Source organism: Macaca nemestrina, chromosome 12 (assembly GCF_043159975.1).
Source record: "Macaca nemestrina isolate mMacNem1 chromosome 12, mMacNem.hap1, whole genome shotgun sequence".
NCBI classification, from domain to species: domain Eukaryota; kingdom Metazoa; phylum Chordata; class Mammalia; order Primates; family Cercopithecidae; genus Macaca; species Macaca nemestrina.
This window is the reverse complement of record NC_092136.1, coordinates 112,736,746-112,758,125: the sequence shown is the minus strand read 5'-3', so window position 1 is coordinate 112,758,125 and position 21,380 is coordinate 112,736,746. Positions and strand designations below refer to the sequence as shown.

Genomic DNA, 21,380 nt, shown 5'->3' with positions numbered 1-21,380 from the left:
CACTCCCCACAATATTTCCTGTCTCCACTTTTTCTTTCCTGTATGTCTGCCAAGATATTCAGGTTATGCCTGCTGGAAGGTAAAGCAAAGCAAAAACTCAAGAGGCAAACAAAAGACCTCTGCCTTGACCCTACCTTCCCTTCGTCTTTCATTCTTTCTCATGCTTTTCTGTCTCAAATGACCAGTCAACTCACAAAGCCTCTATGTCCTCACCACCAGCAAACTTTTCCCACTTGTTATCTGATTTCTGTTTCACTGCTCTAGAGAAAGTGCTCTCTGCAGAATCACTGGTACATTTATATTTATCATTTCTAACTAACCACTTTCTACTTGGCTCCTCTTGGACATCTGCATGTCAAGGCCGTAATGTTAATCTGGGTGAGGGTAGTCTTCCCTTCCTTTGACTCTAAAGACCTCCACTATCTTCTTAATCCAGAGAAGCCTGCCCGTGATTCACTAATTCTTGGATACTAGAGTCAATATGATTACCAATGACTTTCTAATTGCCAAGTTTAATGAATGAACTTAGTTCTTACCTCACTGGGTCTTTCTAATGCACTTGGCTGGTTGGTCTCTCTAGCCTTGGTGAAACTCTGTTCTTCGCACCTCTTTGCTTGTTAGCCTTTTATTGCTTGGTTGTTCTGCATCTGTCTTCTTTTGATCCTTTTCCCAACCTCTTCTCTAAAGTTCAGTCCTGGGCCCTCACTTTATATGCTCTTGAATGGTGATCTCACCTGCTCAAACTCTTACAGGTAAGTCCCAAATCAGCATCCTCGAGTCAAGCCTCCCTCCTGAACGTCCTTCTAGACATCTTCTCCTGCCAGCCTCCTAGGCTCCCCAACACTTCAAGTAAGGACTCCACGTTTTCTCTCCCAAACGTGCCCCTCCTTGCTTTCCTCTCTCAGTGACTGGCTCTCCCATCCATGCAGGCTCCAAGTCAGAAGCTCCTGCAACCTGTCGCCTCCTTTCCCTTGCCTCTATTTGTTATCAGTTATTAGTCCTGCCAATGTACCTATTAAGAATTTCTCAAAATTCTTCCTTCCATTCCTCCCTGGAACTTCTGCCCCAGTTTGGACCCTCATCATTTCTTGCCTGAATTCCCAATAGGTTCTCTCTGCCCCTAGGCCTTTCCTCATCAAATCATTCCTCCTCAGAGCAGGAAGATCTATTATTAAAACACGAATCTAACCCTGTTATTCTCCTGGTTAATCACTTGGATAAAATCCAAGCTGTTTAGCATGTTGTAAAGGGCCCTGCATGATCTCCCCCTGCCAACCCCTTGACACTCACCTCCCACCGTGGCCTCCTCTAAACGTCATTCTCAGTGACATGGAACTGCTTGCGGCCACCTCTGTTCCACTTTCCATATACCTTCTGCCACTACCTGTGTCTCCGCCTTTGCTCACACTGATCCTCCTACCTGGAGTGTAAAGTCTTACCCCACCATGCCATTGGCTGGATGAACCCACTGTGGTAAACGTCCTCAGGGCTTTCTGAATACCTGGAGCACGTCTCCAGTACTGCACTTCCACAGTGTTTGATGGTTGTTGCTTATTTTTCCGTTTCCCCAGCTGCACATCGAGTTCCCCCTAAAAGGAAACTTAACATTTCCAGACAGGTTTCGCCCAGCCTGGAAATCTATCTGCCAGTAACAGACACCTTAAGGGACATATTATTAGAAGGCATAGCTATCCTCCCTGGTACCCATCTTTCCTTCTGTTTCCCCCCACTAATAAATATGCATTATATCCTTATATGTGCTTTGCTGAACGTTGAAAATCGATGATGGACAGGGTCTTTCACCTTATGTGGAGCCCCTTGGTAGTCCTAGTCTATTAGCTGTTCTGTAATTCAACAGTTATCCAAATACATTCATATTTTCTGCTATCATCTTCTGAGATGATAAATTCCATAAATTATTATCCATTATGTGTAGTAGGAAGGAATCTCGTATCGTAGTTAAGATTTAGAAATATTATAGTTGAAACCTGGCTCTCCTACACACTAAATATTTGACTTTGGTCTAATTACTTTACTTCACTGAACTTCAATTTCCTTATTAGCAAAAGGGAGAGAATAAAGATACCTAATTCCTAAAATGCATATGAGAATAAGGATACCTAAGTCCTAAAATATATACTCCTAAAATATGTATGAGTATCCTATGTGATAATATTTGTAAGCACCTCTAAAAGCAGTGATGGCACATGGTAAATACTCAATAGGTGATAACTCTTGTTATTATTACACGAGTATCAAAGAGTGTCTGTGGGAAAAGTCACAGGAATTAAGACCTTAGGTAAACCACTGAAACGCCCTTGGCTTTGGTTTCTTCCTGTGTAAAGTAAGGGGAAGGTAGATGTGATCACCATTGCCTTCTCACTGAACACTCTTCCTAGAGAAGCAGCCAACCCGTGACTCTTTGGAGCAGCTCTCTGTGCCTTGAGATGCTGCTCACCCTGACCGAAACTGATGGGAACAGAGAGGGACACTTCACTCCAGTTGAGTCAATCAGAGTCTCTTCCCAGAAATGTGGGACTTGGATACTGAGACACTGACTCAGATGATGAAGGGAACATGAAAGGCATGGAATTGAGTTGGAAGTCAAAGCCAAGGTCAGAAAACATAAGTCTATGTTGTGGGAAAACCATGCAGTATACAGAGAAAAAGTAAGTCTGAAAGCAGAGAGCAGGACAGAGGGGAGCAAATGGGAAAGAGAATATTCTGCCCTGTGGGATAAAAAAATTTCAGCACCTGAGATTCCAGTTTTATTCCCTTGATTTCTTGCAAAGCCTTGTGCCCTGTCTTTGTATGTCAATGAAATGGACTGTGTCTGTATATGAAGCCCCTTTAAAAACTAGCTTGTGTGGGTCCATGTCCACAGCAATTAAAGGATCCCTAATCTCCAAGATTCCTTTCCACCTCTGAAAACCACACACTAGAGTTTTATTCGCTCCTTTCGGTGTCTTATTTCAGGATTTGGTAAAGGAACATTGTGGTAACCTCATTTAGGGTGGGTTTTTTTTTTTTTTTCTATATGGATTTAGGTTGTAGGAATTTTGAAATATTTAAGGTTTTCCTCAAGTGGCAGTTTTTTCCTCCTCCCTCCAGGTTTCTTTTTAGTAGAACTTCTCCCCTTCCTTGTGTTTTCTCCCGTAAAAAGAAAAAAAAAATCTGAATTATCATACAATTTTTAAGTTTAAGGGAAGCTAAGGTTAAGGGAACACTAATTCTTTGTATGGTTTCAGGTACCCACTATTTTGCTGATCCTTCAGACTATAGCAAGCAGACACTGAGCTCAGAAATAATCTTTGATGAATCAAAGTTGCTTTGCTGGAATTGGCTCCAAATCTTTCCATTTATTTAAATGTCTAGAATTTTTATTCCTAAACATTGCCTATCTTAAAACAGACCCGTCACTTTTTTTTAACCACTCTTGTGAGTTGGTTGCACTTGGAAGCATTAGCCATCAGCAAGAATGTGTCAGAGCACGTTAAGGGAAAGCACAGTGGAGCCCTGGGGCGGGCACTGCTCTGGGGATACTTTTGCTGTACTACCCACAGGTAGGTCCATGGTAGATGCCAGCGGCTACTTAAATTTAAGCTAACTAAAATTAAGTTAAATTAAACATTCAATTTTTCATTTCCATTAGCCACTTGTCAAATCCTCAATAACCACATGTGGCTACTATATTAGATAGTGCAGATATAGGTTTTTTCCATCATTGCAGAAATTTGAATTGGACAAGGCTGCTTGGCGGGACCCAGTATCCATTTTAGGGAAGCCTGCACAGCCAATAAACCCAGAAGACCTTGAGAGGGTTTCCTGAATAGAAGCGAGAAAGATGGTAGCCCTCAGAAAAGGTGATATTTGAAGACAACTGCAGGTGGCAGTGGCCCAATCAGTAAGCTGAACTTTTGGGACAGGACTGCAGCCCCTGGGGCAGAATAGTATGTTAGTTGGTATAGAAAGGCTGGGCTTGGCTGTGGGATGGACAGAAGCTCCCAAACTCGGTAGCTTAAACACAATGAAGGTTTATTTCTCTATCACGGAGTCCAGTGAGGGTGGGACGATCCTTTTCAAAGCTTGCAGAGGAATTAGGAGATAGCGCACACATAACGGTCTTGACTCAGAAGTGAAAACCTTTCCTTCAGCTCACAGTGTATTTATGAAAGCTAATTACAGGGCCCCGACTCATCGAGAGAGACTGGCAGATGTAAAGGAGCATCCGTATATATGTGTGTGTGTGTGTGTGTGTGTGTGTGTGTGTATTATATATATGTATTATATATAAGCACTAACTGTCTCTACAACAACTAGAAAGAGCAAGGTAGTTTCCTTGCCCTATGAGGAATTTTGTTCCAGAAGCTAATAAAGGCAAGGACTCTCAATTGTGACCTCCTCGAGGACTGAGACTATACTAGCACTTATATGGCACCCAACACACACCAGGGTGCTTAATAAGCAATTGCTAACCCAGATACCAGAGTTGGGGCCCAAGATGGCCACTGGATCTCACAAAGAGGGCTGACTTGATACTGAGGCCCAGGAGGTTGAACTAGAACTCCTTAAAGCTCCTCAGATTACAGATGGAATTGGCCCTAAAAGCAGGACTGAGATGACTGTTCAGGCCTCGGTTATGGGGAGAGGGAGACTGAAGGAGTTGAGAACCCAGCAGTACTGTTGGGTTTTGCCTGTCCACACAGATTTCTAAGGTTTTCCTGTAGTCTAATCTCTTTGGCTTGGTACTTTACTTCTGGAAATAATTTAATGTCAACTGCAAACATGGAGATTTTATTGGAAATGCCCTTATCAAGATCATAGGTAAAGACCTATCACTGATCCCTTATGCTTATCTCCCTGGAGAAGTGGCCATCCGTTTATCCTTATCCTTTATTTTCTGTTTCTGAGCCCATTCCTTACTCCTGACAAAAACACTTTCCTCCTGTACTCATCATGCTCTGATTTCTTATAGTGTTTGAAATGGAACCATTCCAAAAGGCTTATTGAAAATCTGAGTAGATTACATCCACCAGTTCCTTTATCTACATGTCTATTTATTCCCTTCTAGAACATCTATAAATAAACATTGGCTCAGTCCCAAAGTTCCATCCTTGGGGCTCATTCCTGTCCCTTCATTCTCTCACTTGGGGATCATATCTACTGTTAAAGCCTTAACTGCCTCTTCTCCAGGGATGACCTCTACAGCCCTGCCCTCTATCAAGAGCTCCAATTTTTCATCTGTAACTGACGACTTCATCTCTAAATGGCTAAAACTGAGCATAATACCTCCCTCCAAAACTCACTCCCCCTCTCGGTTCTCCTATTTCTGTCTATTGTTTCATCAACCTTCTAGTCACTCAGGCTTAACACTATGATTCAGCTCTGACTCCTCACTCTCCTTTTCCATCCTCTCATCCCAAAAATTAGTCATCAAGTCCCGTGCGTCCTTTGTCATTTCTCTCAGATCTTTTTCTTCCTTTCCTTTTTGCACTGTCACTACTCAGATTGAAGTCCCTATGGCTTTATTCTTGGAGTATTGCAGGAGCCAACCTGCTAGGTTTTCTCTTCCACCAACTCATCTTACATTAATTCACACTAAGCCATTGGATTTAGAGACATCTAGACCTGTATTCAAATCTTAGCACTATCATTTATAAGCTGTGTGACCTTGGCCAAGTTACTTTACCTCTCCGAATCCCATTTTCTCTCTTGAATACAATTAATAATAATTAAGAAATCAGTAAGTGCTAGCTATTGTTACTATATTCTAGGCATTGTCCAAGATGTGGTAGACATTATCTCGTTCACTCTCTCACAATAACCTTATGAGGTAGCTATTATTATTATTCTTATTTTACAAATTAGAAAGCTCAAAAATTTCAAATAATTTGTCCAACATTACATAGCTAGTAAGTATCAGAGCTAGTGTTAAACCCCAGGCAGTTTAATTTCACTATACCTAGTCTGTACCTAATTACTCTGCTACCCTGCCTCCTAACATAGTAGTTACTCAATAAATGTTCACTTAAATGCAGATGTGATCATTTTGCTAAAAGTCTCCAGTGGTCATATTTTGTAGAATAAAGTCTATTAAGTTAAAAACAGTATTAGAATATCTACTACCTAAAACATTTCAGTTCTTTCCCATTATGATTATGTTTTTAAAAAATCCATAATATGCTTTTGGTTCTGATAGATTATTATGTATTAGGCTAACACTCCCAGTAAGAAGTATAAACCTGGATAAAATTATAAGATGCCTATGTGGAGTATAAGAGACCACTCAAGGCAGCCAGGACATTAACGGTTAGAAATCTGAAGAGATAAATTTATAATGTTAAATGCATGTAGTAGAAAAGAAAGGTTGAATGTCAATTACTTAAGTATCCTTTTCAGAAACCTCAAAAAAAGGAATAATAATTAATCTCAAGGAAGTTTAAAGGAAAAAAATAAAAAGCAGAAATCAATAAATAGAAAACAAATGTACAATAAAAAATAAATAAAGCCAAACTTTGGGTCTTTGAAAAATCTAAGAAAATTTATAAAGCTCTAGCTGGATGGATCAGGAAAGTAGGAGAATAAATAACCTATATCAGAAATGAAAAAGGAGTAATCACTACAAACTCTATAGATATTACAAAGACAATAAGATGAGGTTATGAATGACTTTAACTAAAAAATTTAAAAATCTAGATGAAATGGACAAATTCCTAGAAAAAAGCACAATTTACCAAAACTGACATTAAAAAATAGAAAATCTGAACTGTTACTTACTGCTAAAATTAATTATTTTAAACTTTCTGCAAACAAAACTCTGGGCCCAAATGACTTCACTGGTAAATTATTTAAAAATTTTAGAAAAACAAACTCTGCCAATCTTAAATAAGTTCTTTCAAAAAAAAAAAAAGAGGAGACGTATCTCAATCATTTTATGAGTCCAGCATAAATTTGATGTCAGATTTGACAAGGATATTACAAGAAAAGAAAATTACAGAGTAATATCTCTCATGTAGATAGATGCAGCTCTAATAAAGATTAAAAATTTCAATTCAGAAATATATTTATATAAAGAATAATAAATCATGGTCATGCAGGGTTTATTCTGGAAATTCAAGAATGTTTTAATATTAGAAAATCAAACAACATAGCTATTATATTCATATAATAAAGTGGATATATTATATAATCATCTCAATTTTTGCTGAAAAAGCATTTGACAAATTTCACAACTGTTCATGATTAAAAAAATAAAAACAAGAAGCTCTTAGGAAACTAGGAATGGAAGGGAACTTTCTTTTCTGATAAAGGCTCTCTTCCAAAATTCAACTTAATGGTGAAATATTGAAAGCTTCCTCCTGAGATTAGTAATGAGACCAGAATATCTGCTATCATTTTTTCCTCAGCATTGTATTACATATACCAGCAGGTGCAATAATGCCATGAAAAAATAAAAAGGATACAGATTGAAAAGAAAGAAAACTGTCACTATTTACAAATGACATGATTGCTAGGCATAATATCCAAAAGCATATGCAAATAAGTTACCGGAATTGATAAGTAATTTTAGCAAGTTCTTGGCCTTTCTATTTAACAGGAGAGAGCAGTTAGGAAATGAAATTCAAGAAAGATGCCATTACAATGGTATTAAAGCTATCAAATCACTTGAAATAAGTGAAACAAATACAAAGAAAACTATAAAACATTACTGAGGAAAAACATAGAAAAACTAAGTAATAGAGGAATGTGACATGTTCTCTTACTGGAAGACTCAATTGTATAAGTTTGTCAATTTTCCTTGAATTGCCCTAGAAGCCCAGCAACATATCTTATGTGAAGATAGACAGGCTGATTCTTACATTTACATGAAAATGCAAAGATTTAAGAATAGCTAAGACAATCTTGAAGAATATCACAGTTGAAGAAGAGGAAAAAGATTAGATATCACGATTTATTATAAAAGTAATTAAAGGAATTTGTTATTCATGGCATGATAACCAAGTCGAATGTAGAGTCCAGAAAAAGACCGACATATATATTGCCCACAGATCTATGGCAAAAACACACTGTTGTGCAGAGGGTAAAAGGTATTCTTTTCAATAAAGGGTATTAGATCAACTGGATATGTATATGGTAAGCGAATCTCGACTTCAATCTCTCACTAAAGGCAAAAACCTACCCAAGAGGGATGATAGACTTCAGGTGAAATGTAAAACAATAAAGCATTTGAGAGTAACACAGAAGACTGTCTTCATAACCCCAATATAGATGATTTCTTGAGACACACAAAAGAAACTAACCATAAAGAAAAAGGTTAAAATAAACCATAAAGAAAAAGGTTAAAATAAATAGCATATTATTAATACTAAGTACTTCTCAATATGCATGCACTTACATCAAACAAAAATGCTTTTCCAGAATATTTTTAAAACTTCAATAGAAGAAAGAATGAAAGAATGAATGGTAGGAGAGAAGAAAGGAAGAGAGAGATGAAGGACAAGAAGAAGGAGGGAAGGAAAGAAGGAAGGGAGGGAGGGAGGGAAGGAGGGAGGGAGGGAGGGAAGGAAAGAAATGTAAAAAAATGAAGGAAGGAAGGAAGGAAGGAAGGAAGGAAGGAAGGGAGGGAGGGAGGGAGGAAAAGGAAGGGAAGGAAAGAAATGGAAAGGAAGAAATAAAAGAAGGAAGGAAGGAAGAAAGAGACAGACACCCTTCTTCTCCAATGGGCAAAAGCTTGAAAATGCACTTCACTAAAGAGAATATCCAAATGGCCAATAAACACATGAAAATGTGCTCAACCAATTGGTCATCAGGGATACATAAATTAAAATAATGGTAAAATATCACTATACATACAAGATTAAGTAAATGTGTAAACATTGGCCATCAAGTGTTGGTTTGGCATAGATAAGGAATAATATCATATATTCATGAGTATAAATTGGTACAACCAATTTAGAAAACTTTGTGGCAAAATTGTCTGTAGTTACATGTATGAGTATCATGACCCAGCAATTCCAGTTCCTGGTGTATAATCACAAAATAAAATAAAATAGTGCATATGTGCAATAAGTAACTGTAAGAATGTTGCAATTACCTATTTCCAAAATATTTTCATCTCTCTAAACAGTAAACCGTATGCCCATTAAACAATAATTCCCCTTCCTTTTCTGCCCAGCCTCTCTAACCTATTTTCTGCCAAGGATAGGAATTACTTTCTGTCTCTATGAATTTGTCTATTTTAGGTATTTCATGTAAGTGGAATCATACAATATTTGTCCTTTTGAGTCTGGTTTATTTCACGCAGTATGATGTTTTCAAGCTTCATCCATTTTGTTGCATGGGACTGTGGTTTTTTTCATTTTTTATTGCTGAATAGTATTCCATTGTATGAATATACTGTGTTTAATTCATTCATTCTATTGCTAATCAGTGGTGATCAGTGCTGATCATTCTATTGCCCCAGTTTGAGGGCTGTTACAAATGATGCTGGGAACATTCCAGGAGTCTTTTAGTGTTAACATGTTAGGGTGTGCTAACTTTGTGAAAAATAAGTGAATGCTTAGGATTTGTGTCCTATCCTATAAGTCACACTTCAATTTTTAAAAAGTTTATTTAAAACATAGCAGGGGGAAGGAGGAGGAGAAAAGAATAAAGAAAAAGAAAATCCATAGCATGGCCTATGAAGTCCTGTGAAGTGTGAAGTCTGGCCTTGAACAAACACCTGGCAATCTTGGAATGCTGGTTCAAGAAAAGCCATTTGGCTCCCTGGTTCATGGGCCAGGGAATCCTGGAGAAGACACACAGTGCCTTCCTTAGTAGCAAGGTGGGGGTGGAGGGAGATGCTGACAGGTAACTTGCCCTCTACATTGCCGACTAGCCAGCAGTGTGACTTTGCATATCTTTTTGTGACGCCCAGGACAGTATGGGAGAAGCAAGACCAGCACAGCACATTTCTAGGAGCCCCTTCAAAGCTCACTCTCCAGGGAGACCCAAGGCTGCAGAATCTTCCATGTTCCTGGTCAGCTGCTGGCTGGGCTGAGCCAGCCCTCATCTTGGGGTGGAGTAGGGGGATGGGCACTGGGAGGGCTCTGCTTATGCCTGCCTTCCCTGGGTCATCCAGGGTCACAAAAGAGATTGAGAGTCATCATTGACTTTCATTCTGTTTCTTCCTACCTCCAAATATTTGCACATATTGTTCCTGCTGCACAGAATACTTTTTGCTTTACTCTTCCTCTTCCTGCAGTGTCAGTTCTGTCCCCACATCTTTGAGAAAGCTTGCTCTGACCGACATCTGTTAAACACTCTCGTCTCATCATGGCACATACCACAGTTTCAATCTGGAAATCTTTGATTAATTTCTGAGTCTCCCTACAGACTACAAGCTCAACAAGGACAGGGACTGCGTTCATTGTTCAAACCCAATGGCTAGCACAGTGCCTGGGGAAAAGTGTGTGCTTAGAACACATGGAATGAATGAAGGATGAATGAATGAGTGAGTGAATACAGTGCTCTCCAAAAGTAGCCAACCATTGTATATCCAACTGCCTGGCACAAGTCCTCCTTCCTTTCTGCTCCTTTAACTTACCTCTGTGTAGGCTGCCCACCTCTACCCCAACACACACACACACACACACACACACACACACACACACACACACAGTGCTTTTACTTGTAGCTTCCTTTAGCTCTTATTTTCTGCAGTGCTTATTGGCCTGGGCTAATATCACAATGCAATGGTAGAATCACATGAAGTTTCTGGATGAATTTCTCTGCACACCAGTGAAGATGAGCAGGAAAGGGGTCAGGGCGAACTGATTGTTTCTCTAAGACTTGCTGCTTGATTTAGCTCCTGTGCCCTCACTCACCTGGGTGGTTATTCCTGTTGCTCTGGACCAGGCAGGATGCACCAGGAGCTCTTTAAAGCTACCACCAGGACAGCTAAGTGAAAACTTTAAGCCAGGTGTGAGTGATTGGTGTTTCTCTCTGCTCCGCCCTGTCATCAAGCTTCCATCTTGCTGGGGAATGAATTCACTGTTCTGGTTCACGGTTTTGGCATTCCAGTCAATTTCCCACTCATCACATGGCCCAGTGAACCGGGACCTAGAGCCAGGATCCTAGCCTTGATCCCACCCAACCCTCCCACCCATCCGAAACTGATGGGGTTTCTGGAAGCCGAAGCTGGAACATCAAGGGCCAGAGGAGCTAACCATGAGGTAATTTATGACTGCTGTTCAAAATGGGGGTGCTGTTGGGGGTGACACTAGCATCATACGTCTTCCTTAGGCCAGTGGCACCTTCTGGAAGCTGTCTAACCATGAAGTGAAGTCGGCCTCTATACCTGTCAGGGCTCTCCAGAGAGGCAGAAGCAATAGGATGGATGGATAGATAGATAGATAGATGGATAGATAAGATAGATAGATAGATAGATAGATAGATAGATAGATAGATAGATAGATAGATAGACAGACAGACAGACAGACAGATAAATAGACAGATAGAAAGATAGATTATAGATATGGATGGATGGAAAGACATACATTAGATAGATAGATCCATAGATGTGCATGGATAGATGGATGGAGAGAGAGAGAGAGAGAGAGAGAGAGAGAGGGAGAGAGACTGGCTAGCTAGCTAGCTAGCTAGCTAGATGAATGGATGGATAGATACACAGGTGCATAGATACACAGGGGACATGAAAGGGGATTTATTAGGGAATTGGCTTATGTGATTGTGGAGGCTGAGAAGTCTCACATAGACGGCAAGCTGGAAAAACTGATGGTGTAACTCTCAGCCTCAAAACCCAAGGGGCTGTTGATGTGAGTCCTGGAGTTCCAAAGCCAGAAAAACTGGAGTTTTCACATCCAAGTGCAGGAGAAGGATGTCAACTCCAGAAGTGGGAGAGAGAGTCTGCCCCTCCTCTGCTCTTTTTTCTACCCAGGCCTTAGTGGATTGAATGGTGCCTACCCACATCGGGTGAGGACGGATCTTCCTTACTCAGTCCACTGATTCAAATGCCAGTCTTTCCCAGAAACACCTGCACACACACACCCAGAAATAATGCTTTACCAGCTGTCTGGGTATCCCTCCTTCCAGTCAGGTTGACACCTGAAATCAACCATTGGAGCCTCCTCCTCACCTCACCTCATCCAGAATGTCAGATATATGTGTGGTCACAGTGCTTTGCCCATCCCTTCTAGAGGTTGTCTAGCACCATGGTTGGAAAGTTCACCCCTTGAAGTTACATTAAAATTTCTTTGCCTCATTTAAATGTTGACTCTGGCTCTCCCACGCTGGAGACTGAGAACAGCTTTGACTGTATTCATTCGTTCATTGAACAAATGTTTTCTGCGTGAATGCTATGGGCCATACCCTGGGCTGAGGAGGTGGTATCATGAGGAAAATGGTCCCTGCTTTTTACTTTCAGATTAATTGACAATAAACCAGCAAATAATTATGAATTGTAGTGAATAAGCTGAGGAAGAAAAATTAGCCACTGTCAGAAAGAGTAACAAGTAGGGGAGGGGAAGGAGGAAAAGGCAGGGGCTGCTTTTGATTTGGAGGCCAAGGAAGACCTCTCTACAGAGGGGATACAGGTTGAGTATCCCTTATCTGAAATGCTTGGGACCAGAAGTGTTTCAGATTTCAGATTTTATAATATTTGTATTCTCTACTTACCAGTTGAATATTCCAAATCTGAAAGTCTGAAATCTGAAACGCTCCAAATGTGCATTTCCTTTAGGTAACATGTCAGTGCTCAAAAAGTTTCAGATTTTGGAACACTTTGGATTTTAGATTTCTGGATGAGGAATGCTCAATTTCTATTGAAGCTGGGAAGGAGCCAGATGCCAACCGTGAGCAGCATAGTGGGAAGAGGGTCTCTGAAGAAAGGAACAGTATGTGTGAAATCCTGGGCGACAGGGGCTGTGCCCAGAGGGTCCTGCCCTTCGGCAGAGGACACGGTGCCCCCAGTGTACCCTCAGTCTCTGGCTCTTTGACTTCTCACCACTGGGGAACAAGAATCCTTCCTCCACAACAAATGCCTCTTTCTCCTCTGGCAGAAGCCTCATGCCAACCCACCCAGCCCTGCCAGCAGCATCAGCTGATCACAGGGCAGTTACAATCAACAAAGAGGGAGAGAATTAGAAGCAGGAAAAATTCCCACCAGAGTCACAGAGGTCATCTGGCTTGGGGGACAGGCTGTGGGGAGGACATTCTTTCTGCTTCCATTGTTCCCCACATTCCATGGGACTAGGAGTGATATTAATTGCTACCATCACAACTGCTCGCATTCCTGGGGCATTTTACTGTCTATGAAATGTTGTCATGTGCATGATCCCATGTGGCCCACTCTGCTCCCTAAAACCTTACATGTTTTTCATCTTGAATTTTTGCTGGTCTGCCCTCCTATCTCTCTCCTTTTGCCTGAAAGCTTCTCTGGAGGGAAGGGCAAAGTGGTTTAGAGGCTTGGCAGTGGGGTCAAAGATGGTTTCTACACAACTGGGAAGCCACTGTTGGCTGCCTACATATTAGCTGTTCTTCTTTCTTGCTAAGATAATTCTGATTTTTGTTCAGTTGAAAATGTTCCCAGCCCCAGAGAGTGAATCCTAATTGGTTTAAGCCAGTCATGGCAATCTGACCCCTGTTGACAGGGATTGGTCTAGGGATGAGCAATAGGACCCTGTTGTGGCCTGGATGTAAGTGAGTCTGGGAGGATTCTGAGAAAGATTTTACTATCTGATTATAAGAGAGATAAAGGGGAAAATTATTTTTTTGCCCTTGCACTTTTCCTTCCTAGTTGAGACACTAATGTGTGAAGATATGAAGCTTGGAGCTTTGGCAACCATCTTGTGATGATGAGGGTGACAGAGCAGAAGATAAACAAAGCCTGGTAGAGACATCGGTGAGTGCTGAGGCAATTCTGGGATCACCTATCTCTAGACTTTTTATAAACAGGCAATACATATCCTTGATGTTTAAAAAGTTAAATCCTTGTTTAAGGCATCAGCATCACCTGGGAGCTTGCTAGAAATGCAATCTCAGGCTTCACTCCAGACGTACTGAATCAGAAACTGCATTTCAAAAAGATCCTCCAGGTGATTCCAATACATGTTAGTTTGAAAAGCACTGGTTTAAGTCATGGCTAGCCAGATTTTTTTTGAAACATGGAGTCTACAGCATGCTGACTGGTAGCATATCCCAGGCTCAGGTTTTCTTAGGATTCTAAGCATACTCATTTGATTCAAGATTCCAGAAGGCAAGCACCTACCCTAATGTCATCAACTGGGGTCTGCACTCCAGGATGGATAAATCAGAGAGATCATTACAATCCATGGAGCTTCCCTAGAGATAGGTAAAGGTGCCCCAAGGAACAGAAAATGACTACAACTAAGAGGAAACCTGCAGGCCTCAATGGAAAGTGCTGGGCAGGATCCCAGTCAGGGTACAGTGTTAAGGACCACAACTGCCCTTTTGCTGAACAAAGTGGGCTACACAAAGGGCAGCAGGAATTGGTCCAGGAGGTCTGTGGGGACTGATTGAATGCACTTGCCTCGCAGGGATTGAGAAAGGAGCCAGGGTTCACAGGAGGGGCTCTGGGGGGTCTCCTACCTCTAGGATGAGAGAGACCAGCCTGGTCACATGAAGATGGACTAGTTCTTTTTTTGGAGGTGTTTGCGGATCTGGTCTTGGAAGTTGGTAACATTTCCAAACCATGAGGATGCACCTAGACTTCCAGTTCCATTCTACACAGCAATCATTTTGCCTGTCTTTGGGGGAAGAATAGGAGAAGCTCTATTTGATAAGATCCAAAATCTCAGATCTGGGAGAAGAATGTCTGTCTGCTTTCCTATGCCCAGCTGGACAGGAGATTCTGCCTTGAGAGAAGGAGAATTCGTTCAACTCCTAAGGGAACAGGAGGCAGTATCTGACAGTGCTTTTGTGACTGGATGTCTCAATGTAGAACCCAGGGCACATGAATTCATGCATTATACCATGGCTAATGGCTTGTAGGTCAAGAGTCCCTTCCCCCTCCCCAGCTACTTTATGTGATGTGTGGTGATTTATTTATTCTGAGAATTAATAAAACAAAATAGTTTGAAGTATGAAATTTGAACTGGACATAGCTGGCTAGTATCCTGGCTCTATTGCTTACTAGCTATAAAACCTTGGGCAAATTAACCTTTCTGAACCCAGTTTCTACATCTGTGAAGTAGGAAAAATAGTGCTCACCTCTCGAGGTTGGCATTAAGACTAAATGAGGGAGCCTGTGTGTGTGCAGCACTCAGAAAGAACTGAATAAATGGTAGCTGTTGTTATTAACGTTGCATGTGTCTTTAAAAGAGGCCCTATTGGGGAGCAGAGGGGCATGGGTCTGGAACCACAGTGCATCTGAGAAGGCAGAGGCTACATGCAGTGAAGGGGTCTACAGGAGTGCACTGGAGTCTGGATTCTCCAGCTGGACTCATCTTGGCACCTGACTGGATGAACCAGATAGGAAGACAGAGCAAAGTCGAAGCTTCTTTGCTGTCCCAGAAACTAACTCCCTCAGCATGATCCCAACCCACCCAGCTGTGAAACTGAGATCATTACCTACTTCCTCACTGCTCCCTTTACTTGTTCTCTGATCATTCCTAAAACAGGTGTATGTGGAGGCAGAGGAGGGCACAGCCCCTTAGCCCTACATCTGCCTGGGACCCCTCTGTTTCCTGCAGAGAGCTCTTCTGCAGTCATCTCTCTCTTCCCTATGGCTGTCATTTAGGCAAGGACTTCCACACACTCCTTAAGCCACCTCCAAAGGTCTCCTCTCCTTGCACACACTACTAGCTGTTTGTCCATTCATTCACTCAGTCAGCTATTAATTAACCAAGTGCTGTGTGGGGGACAGATGCTGTGCTGGGTGCTGGGGACACAAGGGTAAACACGTTGTGGTTCCTCGAGTTATTCAGTCATCTGACAGACCCTGAAGGGTCTCAGGATGTAGTTGAATGTGATGAACTGCTGGTCAGTGGGCAGCCCCCTCCCTGGTCACAACAGCACATGGAAGGAAAGAGCAGAATCTTATTGATTTCGGGTGGACCCCAGCATAGCAAGGGGGGTATAAGGTGGTTCCTACAGTGCTACAGCTCTGGGGGCATGGTAACTCAGCAGGGAGGAAGGCAAGGCACTGGAAGAAGGGAGCTATCTGCCTTTTGTGGCTTCAGTGGGTTCTCTGATAGACACAATATGAAGAAACCATGAGCACAGTCAAGGGTCCTGAAAATTTCCAAAAATAACCAGGGAAGATGTTGCTACAGGTGAAGAGGGCTGAGATCTTGCAGTTCTGGAAATCAACAAGCCTTTGGGTATTCATGTTAATGTGTCCTGCTTTGTGCATAGGCTGCGGAAGCCTGGGGAAATATGGGTTTCTCTGGAAGAGAGCCACGTTGCACTCAGAGTGGAAATTCATCATTCCCCTTCCATTTTCCCCTCTTCCCCGAATTCATATGTTGGTGGCATAAGGGGCCTAATGCCACCTGCCTTTTGGGAATATTCACTCAGCAAGCAAAGTCTGCATACAATAGAATCCCACCTTCCTCTGGAATGGGGCTGGACCAGCATAACTTGCACCCCTACATGTGTGTTCAGAAGATAACCGTCATCCCTCTCTTCCAGGTGTTTTTCTCCCAAGAACCCTTTGCCTCAAATCCCCATCCCCACCCCTTACTCATGTAATTCTGTTCTGGCAACCATATACCTCCAAAAAGCTGGGTGCTTTGGATCAGAATTCCTCCAAATGAACTTCCTAGAGACTCAGACTTCCCCTCCTCCCTCCTCTAACTACACTGCCTTGCTGATTTCACCCAGTCCTGTGACTCTAAATAACATCCACTAGCCAATGACTCTCAAGTCTAACCACTCATACGTGACATCTCCACTTGGATATTTAATATGCACTTTAACTCTCACAGAGCTCTTAATTGCACTTCCCCATCCCAAACTGTTCCTTGAGTCTTCCCCATAACAATAATTAGCATCCAATCTATCTGGTGGTTCAAGACAGAAACTGGAGAAATCCTTGATTCCTGTCATCTCTCATCTCCCACATCTAATTTATCAGCAAGTGCTATTGTCTCCAAAATATTTCCTATACCCTAGTACTTATTTACACTACCTCCCTAAACAAAACTATCACCTTCCTCCCCTGAGCTCTGAAAAAGCCTCCTAATTCATCTTCCTTCTGCTCTTGTCCTGCATAAATCCATTTTCCAAATAGCACTTTTCATGTGCTTTTGAAAATACATTATCAGACATCACTTCCAGCAGCTTCACATTACATCTAGACTAAGGACACAGTGTCCTGGCGTGACCTCCTTGGGCCTGCCTGATCTGTCCCACCTACCTCTCCGTGCCATTCCCTCCTTCAGCTCTCCCCAGCTCCCCCCATCAGCCCCCCACATTCTCACTGCCTGGAACATTGTCCTTCCAGATCTCCTTGTGGCTGACTTCTTCCTAGCACTTGGGCTTCAACTGAAGTATCTCCAGCATCAGAGAGGCCTTTGGTGTATCAATTTTAAATATTCCCCCATGACTAGTGAACTAGTCACTCTCTAGTTCATTTTCCTGTTTATTATTATCTGCCATTATTTGATTTGATTATAGGTTATCTGTCCCCTGCCACCTCCCGTGTACACGGTCCCTCCAGCATTTAGAACAGGTCTAGAACAGTTGATGTTCAATATATACTTGCTGAATGATAAATGAATGAATACTTTCTAGAAGTTGTTTGTGGTAGAAAGATGAGAAGAGAAGCAAAAACCCAGTGCCCAAAGGAACCATTGTCTAATGAGAGTTTTCACCTACTTAGCACTATCTGTATGTCAGTTCTCCACAGGAGAAGTCCCATTGAATCTTCAACAATCCTAAGAGGTGTGCATTGTTATGATTTCTATTTTACATATGAGAAAGTGAGGCATATGGACGTTTAATATTTGGCTCAAACTCACATAGCTAGTGAATGGTGGGGATGAGACCCAGGCCTCGCCATCACCGGGCTCCCAGGGAACTTTCTGTGGCCCCACCCATACACTTCCTTTGAGTCTGGAGGAATCAGGGTTGCCATAATGCCACCCTCAGGGGATGCTGGATTCTGGCTCAGGGACAAAGAAGCAAGTCTTGACTTCTGCATCTTGTGATTCCTTAAGACTGAGAAGCTCTGCAGGGACCACTCTGCTTTTCCCAGCAGGAGACTGAAGCAGCCTGAGCTTGGCCCGGTGGAGAAGCTGATAGGCTGCTATTATTTCCCCTTCCTACAGATACGAGGCAGCCACAGTGATTTGGGGGCAGCAGAAGAGTTATGTGACAATGATTTTTGAAGTTAAGGAATGTATGAAATGACTTCTGCTGGGCCTTGCCAGCCTGCTGAATGTCGATGCTGGGGAAGCAAAGAGATAATCAGTAGAGTGACTACCTGTTCTTGGGCCATCTTAGTTCTGGCTGCTGCTGGAGGCTGGTGCCCATGACCTTGGGTGGGGTCCCCAGGGTGCCTTCAGGAAATAGCACGTTAAGTAATGGAAGCCTCCGTCAAGGGGCCATGATAGATCTGTTTTTGGCTGCTCCCTGTTGGGGTGTGATTGATTTCCCCCTGGATCCTGTATCCCTTTTCTTACTTATTGAGTATGGTGATGGATTTTTGACAAGATTGATTTTGACCTGAATACTGCTGAGCTAAATGAATCAACATTGTCAATTTCTCTGCCTGGTCTCAAAGAATAGTTAGGTGGAGAAGGACATTTTTTCTTTCAGTTGAAGTACTTTTAGCTTCTCTGGCTGCCCAGCCAAAGGCATCCCTCTGCCAGGGCCCACTGGCTGCCCTCACAGTGGCCCCTTCTTGTAGCCATGAATGCAGAGGTTGGCTTCCTCCTTCCTTCCAGAGAGGCCCATTCCCTGGTCAGACCTCTCGGTGCCTGCGAGGCTCTGCTTCTCTCAGACACTTTTGCTAGAAATATGAGCCATAAATTGGGCTTGACTGAGTGAAGAGGAGAGAGAGATTTTTGTCTCATCTCTCTCAGAGCTGTGATTCCTTAATCGGCACATTACTTACTTCCCCCCAAACCTCGGATTCGTATCCAATCTTGAAGGCACTGCTGATGTATGGCCACTAGCTTCTCAGAATGGGATTTTCACATTAATCTTTGCACCCTCAGAGTCTAAACAGTTTACATGAATGGTTCTAAGACACTTCGGTTTTCCTGCCTCTCTCTGCTTTCTCCAGATTTACACAGCTGTATCCACAGCTGGGCTCACCTGCGCATTCTGGCTTCCTGCGTCCTGCCTGGGAGAGGAAGGGGTGCAGAGAGTGGAGAAAGTTGGACAGGAGAGGGAGCTACCATTGCTCCTGGCCTCATCTGTGTCTGAAGAATGATTACCCTGAGGGGTGGGCATTGTTCTCCTCCTTATAATATTCATACTGTTTATGAGACTGTCTAATAACTAACACAAGATGACTACCCATTGCTGCTAAAGGCTGTCTGCAGTGCTCCTCATTTGTTGCATCTGATCCTTAGAACAACCCTGCAGAGTATGGATGTTTTAGCGATGTTTTCAGTTGGCCAGTCGGGGCTCACAAGGGTCAACAGCCTGCTCAAGAATGCCCAGCTAACCTGGTGCTCTTTCTACCATGCCCCACTGCTCTGCCACCCAGTGGAGGTTTGAGATAAATCACACGCAGGTCGGACAGTTCAGGCATGATGTAGCCAGGTTCCCCAGTCAGCTGGCCGGGCCCCACCAGACCCTGAGCCAACTGAGGACGCAGCTTTCCTAGGGAGGAGACTGAGGCACCTATCGGGGGCTCCCTGGTCCCTGGACTTACCCTGGAGCATCCCCCACCAAGTGCTTCTCCAGGACCTGGCTCTGGGTAAGGATGGCTGGCTGAACTCTTGGGCCTCTTGGCCTTAGGAATACAGCACTGCTTCCTGGGCTGGGTGCCAGCTGCCAGCTCTCAGATTGTGTCCCTGATCTCTCATTCCTCATTCTCTCCCTTCATTCTCAATTTGCTTTCTACGCCCATTATTCTTTAACAATTATTTTAACAATGACTTTAGCTTCCAAGGAAGCTCCCTAACTCATCATCAGAGAGACCTCAGCAGCCAATGATGGAACGCGGCCTTCCTCCAGGTCAGGAGGAACCCAGGCGGGGGTCCCTGCTGAGATAATGAGCCATGAGGCCAGGATCCATGACTCCTGAGTCCAAGTCTGTAGCCTTTTTCATGATACCACATTTCCACCTTCAGCCATTTGCTTCCCACACAAACAACCCATTGACATTTTTATAACTTTATTAGACTTAGCTCACATTGTTCTCAAACTGGGGACATGTAATTTGGTTTGAGGAGGTGGGGTTTCCTGAGTACTGTCGCTGCAGGCTTAGCCTGACGATTATTATAGGGTAGAATATTCTAGAGAGGAAAGGGCCACTGCTCCCAGCTGGGCCTGTAATGAAATGAATAGTCCTGCTTTTTTTTGGATAGGGCCCTCTGAGCTAATGGCAGGTCACAGCAGTGCAGGTCCCAGGAGAGTGGCACTCCAACCTGAGTGAGGAGTGACCCCTTCAAGCTGGGAGTCTCTGGATCCAGAGGTCAGCCTGCTCTTCCTGCCCCACGCCCATCAGACACCGTGGGCGCGCTGAGAGAGAGAGGGACTCAGGAGGGTGCTCAGAGGCCGTGAGCAGAAGGAATGGCAAGATGGAATGCCCGCAGCTGAGGCCTATACATCTGCAGGCTTTTCCCAAGGACCAAGCTGCAGGCAGAGGAGCCCATGGGATGTTGAGGGAAGACAAGGGGAAGCTATCTCCTCTCGTTGGGCAGGAGCTGGGGCCGGGAGAGGGCAGAGCTGTGGGGACAGTCCAGGCCGCCGAGTGGCTGCTTCCACCAGAGTGGAAGGGTGGGGGGTCTCTGGTCTCTGTCAGACTCTGGGGCCTCAGCCTTTCTGATGCTCTCACAAATCTGATTTATTTTTCTCCTAGTAATTCATCTCATCCTGACAGCTTTGGGGAGGGATTAGCTGCCAGAAGGCTCTGTTTTGCCTTACCACACCAGGGAAAGGCAAGTCAACAGGGAACGCCTCTGCATGAGCGCTAACAAATTCTCAAGAGAAAAAGCACAGACAGGCAGACTCAAAGGGGCCAGGTCTGTCAGAGAGCTCTCGCTTCTAATAAAAATTCCCGGTCCAGGCCCCAGGAGCTGAAGGTTCTGCCCTGGGCTGGTCCCTGCTCAAGTGATGTCTTCTCCCTTGTTTCCCCTCCACCCCCACCCCCACCTTCAGTCTGAGTGATCTGATTTGTGCTGTGAGTAGTGCAGATACCTCCTGAGATCAGCGTGGATGATTCTGGACTCCTTCCACTGGGG

At 43.3% G+C, this 21,380-nt stretch overlaps 1 long non-coding RNA gene across 1 annotated transcript in view; it reads left to right on the top strand.

Annotated features, from left to right (window-relative positions):
• LOC139357594 (uncharacterized) overlaps nucleotides 1-21,380 on the top strand; it is a 117,681-nt gene that overhangs the window by 80,552 nt on the left and 15,749 nt on the right. Inside the window, exon 4 of the long non-coding RNA XR_011611074.1 lies at nucleotides 13,796-13,900. This is a non-coding gene — a long non-coding RNA (uncharacterized lncRNA). The remainder of the gene's footprint in view (nucleotides 1-13,795; nucleotides 13,901-21,380) is intronic.